Source organism: Saimiri boliviensis, chromosome 15 (genome assembly GCF_048565385.1).
Source record: "Saimiri boliviensis isolate mSaiBol1 chromosome 15, mSaiBol1.pri, whole genome shotgun sequence".
In the NCBI taxonomy this organism is placed as follows: domain Eukaryota; kingdom Metazoa; phylum Chordata; class Mammalia; order Primates; family Cebidae; genus Saimiri; species Saimiri boliviensis.
Genome location: NC_133463.1, coordinates 88,339,272 through 88,345,271, shown reverse-complemented (window position 1 = coordinate 88,345,271; position 6,000 = coordinate 88,339,272). Strand labels below are relative to the sequence as shown.

Below are 6,000 nucleotides of genomic sequence, written 5' to 3'. Positions count from 1 at the left end.
TCCTAATATAATTAATGTATTCAGGAGCAAGCAAAACGGGTTATAATTGGGATGTGCAGCTACGGCAAGCCACAGGTGCACCTGAAGAGGGCAGGGGTAAGTGAGCGCTTTTATTGGCCAAAAGTGGAAGTTCACATAAGCTGTTTGGAAACAAGACTTCTTTGATTCTTGAGGCTCAAAGATGGAGTGGCATCGATTCATTTTTGGAGATGCCGCTACTAGGCAAGTGTTCTTTCGAGAGCATCTGATTTGAATTGCTGTAGTCCTAAAGAATGCCTAGTGCTAAGCCTGGTCACAGAAATAACAGGGTGGTGCATGGCTGGAGTCCCAGCTACTCTAGAGGCTGAGGCAGGGGGACTGATTGAGCCCAGGAATTTGAGTCAGGTCTGGGCATCACAGCAAGATTCCTGTCTCCAAATAAACAGATGTGTGCACATGTGCAAAACGTAGGTGGAGAAACACATGAGACACGTGAAGTGCACGAAGGAATTTCTTATGTGGTTATTTTAGAAAGTCCATGAGACATTCTTATCTCAGGCAGGTAAACGTAAGCCCTCCTTCGTGCATTCCTTGCCCAGCGTGCTTGGGTCTGAGCAGAATTATCTCATCCTGGTAGGTGCAACTTCCACAAAGGCATGAAAGAGGAAGAACGACCGAAACCGTGTTCTAGATAAAAGGATACTAAAAAAAGATTTGACAACTAATTGCAACAGTATAATTCTGGACAGAGGGGAAATAGCTATAAAGGACATAATTGGGACACACAGAGAGAGGAAGAATGAGAAAATGAGGCAAAAATGTAAAAATTGGTGATTATGGATAAAGGGTATAATAGTCCTTTTTACAATTCGCGTCTTTTTTCTGTGAATTTAGAAGTATGTATATAAAGCGTATGCATACTAATATATAAACATATATATGTTAACCCCAAAAAGTGTTCCCGAAAGTAACAAGCTCTTTGAGAAGACAGAATTGATCTCTTTAAAAATGATTTGTTTCATTATAAAATCAATGTATGTACGCTTAAAGAAAAAAATGAGGCAATATAGAAAAGCAAAAACAAAACTCATCGGATCTCTGACACAGGTCACAGACCACAGCTGCCTGGGAAGACTGAAGAGTGAAATTTCTTAAGAATGTCAGGTGAGGAGCAGGATCATGCTAGGTGGAGAAGATTCTAGACTGAAGGGACACCCCAGAAAAGACAAGAAAGCGTGGAAGGGCGTGGTTTGAGGAAAAGGAGGAGTCCTGGGTTTGCCCTCAGGTCGGCAAGCTGGGGCTTGAAGAATGAGCAGGTGAGATGGGTAAGGACTTGCAGGGAGGAGTCATCACTGGGCTGTGGGGGGGTGACATCTGGGCCAGTCACGATTCTCTCCACCTGTCGCCTTCCACAATGCCAGGCACGCGCCTTGAATACATATTTCTGGGCTGAATAACCTGATAACCAAAAGGCAGGCCCTAAATTTCCTCCCCGCCCCGTAGCGTGCCCCGCAGCGACACCGCCACCCGCGCACGGCTCTTGTCCCCGCTCTGGGCCTCAGGGTCTCGGGGCCGCGCGCGGGGCGTGGCCAGCCAGAGTCGTGACGCACGCGGGACGCAAGCCGAGAGCTCGGTTTCCAGGGCAACAGGCGCTGGGCCTGTTTTTCCGCTCCGCTCATGCGTCACTTCCGGTCGCTCCCCTCTTTTTTTTTTTTTTCCAGCCTCGTTTAGGATAGGTTCCGACTGGGATCAACGTTGGGGCGGGAGTGGTATTGGGAAAGAGCTGTCCGAAATGAACCTTCGGTTCGGCAAGAACCCGGCGTCAGGCAGGTGGAGCTCGGCTTCCGTCCCCTAAGCCAATCGCTTTCCAATCCGTCCCCTAGGCGCCGCGGGAAAATGATGCCTCTGCGCTACCGGCCCTGGAGCATGCGCATTGCCACTGGAAGCGCCTGGGGAAATCCGCTGTTCCGGGATTTCCACGCAGCCGGAGGAAATCCAGAGGGGCGAGTGGTGGGCGTGGCATCAGGGGGCGGGGCGGGCGAGCCACGGTGTTGATTGGCCGGTGGGAGGCGGCCGTGGCCGGCAGCGGACCCCTGCGGCGAGCTCTGGCGTTTCATTCATTCGTTCATTCAATGAATGAACTGATTCACTCTGTGTTTACTGAGTGTACTCTGTGTCAGAGCTTGTGTAGGCGCTGGGGATTGAGAGCCGAGTCGGACAAAACCCCTGTCCTGAAGGAGCCCACGCTTCGGCTGACACCCACCGCGGCGTCCCCGCCTTTCCTCCTTTGCACCTTACCTCCTCTCTTCTCTCAAGGCTCGTGTCCATGCAGAAGGCGGCGACGCTCAGCCCATCTTACCCCAGGGACTCTCTCCGAGGCTTCCACACCTCTGAAAGCAGCTGTTGAACACGAAAAGGCCCGTCGTGGAATCCTGGCTAGCTGCTCAATCACTGAACCCCTTCTTCCACTTTACATTCACCTCTGAAAGCTTGGTGCAGGCGTCCCTAATTTAGGGTGGCTCAACTGTACGATGGGTTTATCGGGAAGCAAACCGTCACAAATCCAGGAGCATCTGTATAGTTACCTTGCAGAGGGCTGTGAGGTTTAAAATGAACTTCGGTGCTTATCTTAAGGTTGAATCCGAGCTTCCTCCCTCATTAGTGGTGTGACTTTAGGCCACTGAGGGGAGGAGGCCTGTGGTTGTTTATAGCTGGCTGAAACAGTCTATTTACAAGGTGAAGGGGTTTTGTTTGTTTGTTTGTTTTTGAGACCCAGGCTGGAGTGCAGTGGCGTGATCAAGCTCACTACAGCCTCCACTTCCTGAGCTCAAGCAATCCTCTCACCTCAGCATCCCAAGTAGCTGGGACTACAGGTGTGTACCACCATGCCGGCTATTTTTTAAATTTTGTGTAGAGATGGGGTCTCACTATGTTACTTGGGCTCATCTCAAGCTCCTGGGATCAAATGATCCTCCCACCTTGGCTTCCCAAAATGCTGGGATTACAGGCATGAGATGCCTAGGTCCCAATTTTTGAGACCTCCTGATTGGATTTGTCAGGGAAGCAGATTCTGGCTGAGTTTACTGGAAAATTTTCTGGTAGAGCTTGTCATGAACCAAATGTTCATCTTTCTCCGAAATTCATGTTTAAATTTGTTCCCCAATATGATCATATATGGGTGTGGGGCCTTTGCGAGGTAATTAAGTCATAAGGGCAGAACCCCCATGAATGGGATTAGTGCCCTTCTAAGAAGAGACCAGACAGCTTGTTTGCTCTCTATAAGTCAAGTGAAAATACAAGAAGCCAGCCATCTGCCACTCAGAAGACAACCCTGACCAGACCCTACCCGTGCTGGCACCCTGATGTCAGTATTGTTTAAGTTTCTACTAATTTGTTATATCTGCCCAAAGCGACTAAGACAGCCACATCATCAAAGCCTTCTGCCTGTTAGGGTTTTTGTAGAAGGGAGAGAGTGTGAGTGTAAGGTTGGGCCTGATTATTTTAGAGATTCCTTCCAACCTTAGATGTCTGTAAACTCCTTGAGGGCAGGCTTTGTATATTCTTTGAATTGTTACCATTCAGAGGAGATGCTTAAGAAATACTAAAGCTGCTAAAGGAGCACAGCCCCAGGCCCTAGACAGCTCTGGGACTGCTTTGGATGTTCTAATTTGATTGTCGAGGCTGGGCTGTGACAGGCTCTTACACTCTCTGAGCCTCAGTTTTCTCATTGGTAAAAATGCAGAGTAATCGTCCCCCTACTCCTTCCCCCACAGATTTGCTGAGACAAACAACATAAATTGATAGAAGTGTGCACATTGTAAATAAGCAATGTTTCCTTTTGCCAGCTTTCAATCTTGCTTTCCACTTTGCTTGCCTTCTCCACTCACAGCAAGAATAAGAAAAGACCTATGCAAAGAGTACAGTCTGTGGGGTCTGACAGCCCTGGATTTGAATCCCTAAATAGCACCAGCCGCTTTCGTGACCCAGCCAAGTAGGATATCCTTGCTGGACCTCAGCACTAAAAATAGATCCCTTGCCTGGATCTTCTGGGGTAAGCTTGGAGCCTAGTTTCTGCACTCAGACGTCCATTAGTGGTGGCCTTTTAAAGGTATCTTTTCTGTATTCTCTGTTAACACCATATACTCTTTATTCATTAAAAAAACAAATCTTTTTTTTGAGACAGTGTCTTGCTTTCTCTCCCAGGCTGGAGTGATCATGGCTTACTGCAGCCTCAACTTGGCTAGACTCAAGTGACCCTCTTGCCTCAGTCTCCCGAGTAGCTGTGACTACAGTTTTGTGCCATCCTGCCCAGCAAATTTTGGTGTGTTTTTTCCCAAGAGATAGAGTTTCCCCATGTCGTCCGGGCTGGTCTTGAGCTCCTGGACTCAGGCGATCCCAAAGTGCTGAGATTATGGGCATGAGATACTGCATACAGCCTCCATGCAGTCAAAAGAGCATGGGGCAGCCTCATTGGGCAGTTTTTGTGTTGTCTGGGAGACATTCTTCCTCAGCCCCTGGGCACCTCTTGTTGAAAACTTCCTGGCTGTCTGGCTTGTTGGAAATCAGCTCTATTTGTTTTGCCCTAAAGATGTGTTTTATTTGTAACTCATTCTGACTCTGTAGAAAACAATTCAATAAAAACCAAATTGGTTTTCCACTAGCCCTGAGCAGGGATGAGGATAGTATCTTATTTTATAAAACATATGAATAATAAAACAGCCCTAGTCACATAGCCCTGAGTGGCTAAGTGCCTACTGGCTTAAAGGAAAAGTGCTGGCTCGGGCCATTTTCCCCTTGCTGCTGTATGTGCTGAGAGAACCCCTCCTGTCCTCTTTTATTTTTTTCAGATGGAGTCTCGCTCTGCCGCTGGGGCCGGAATGCAATGGCGCCATTCTCCTGCATGATTCTCCTGCCTCAGCCTCCCGAATAGCTGGGATTACAGGCACGCACCAACAACACCTGGCTAAATTTTGTATTTTTAGTAGAGACATGGTTTCACCATGTTGGCCAGGCTGGTTCTTGAACTCCTGACCTCAGGTGACCCGCCAGCCTTGGCCTCCCAGACTGCTGGGGTTACAGCTGTAAGCCACTGCACCCGACCCTTTTTTAGTATTTTTGTTTGTTTGTTTGAGAGGGAGTTTCGCTCTTGTTGCCCAGAGTGCAGTGGCATGATCTTGGCTCACTACAACCTTTGCCTCCCGGGTTCAGGCGATTCTCCTGCCTCAGCCTCCCAAGTAGCTCGGATTACAGGTGCAAGCCAGCACACCCGGCTAATTTTTTGGTAGAGACGGGTTTCATCATGTTGGCCAGGCTGGTCTTGAACTGCTAACTTCAAGTGATCCACCCGCCTTGGCTTCCCAAAGTGCTGGGATTATAGGTGGAAGCCACAGCGCCCAGCCAGGATTTTTTAATTGAAAGAGAAATACATGCACATGTTAAAAGGTTCACACAGAGCATTGAACGTACATAACAGAGCGACTCTGTTCTGGATCCTCCCTGTAGATGCCACTGCTAATTCCTCTTGTGTTGGGCATTTGAAGTCTGTAAGTCTCCCTCATCTTCAGCTTTATTTTATTTTATTTTTGAACCCAGAGGGGTTTAAATCCTTAAATTTAAACGGTCTGGGTTCCGTCTTCACTTAGCAAGCTTGGCGCCTTGGCCCTGAACTAACGACAGCTGTCCTACCCACTGTCGTCTGTTTGGAACCCTTTATGTGGATGGAGTGTTGGGGCCCTGAAAGTCGGGAGTGCAGAGGTGCCAGCTGGGGATCATGATGGCGCGTCACAGCAGGGGCAGCCGGCCCAGGCTCAGGCTCGCACCTCACCTGCCTCCCGGGCCCTGAGATCCTGGAGGCGATCCCAGGCCGCGCGCGCCACAGTCGCCCAACCTGAAAAAGGGGGGCACCCCCCCGTGGGGGACGCGGGGGGCGCGCCGGGGGGATCTGCAGTGGGCTTCCGCGGGGCCTCCACCCCGGAGCTTCACGGAGGAAGTGAAATTTGAGCTGCGCGCCCTGAGGGGCTG

At 49.5% G+C, this 6,000-nt stretch overlaps 1 protein-coding gene across 1 annotated transcript in view; it reads left to right on the top strand.

Moving 5' to 3' along the window:
- Nucleotides 1–5,504: 5,504 nt before the first annotated feature.
- The window catches only part of TRAPPC9 (trafficking protein particle complex subunit 9), a 722,918-nt gene continuing 722,422 nt past the window's right edge, over nt 5,505–6,000 (top strand). Inside the window, exon 1 of the mRNA XM_074387191.1 lies at nt 5,505–5,522. The gene's annotated coding sequence lies outside the window, so the exon portion shown is untranslated. The remainder of the gene's footprint in view (nt 5,523–6,000) is intronic.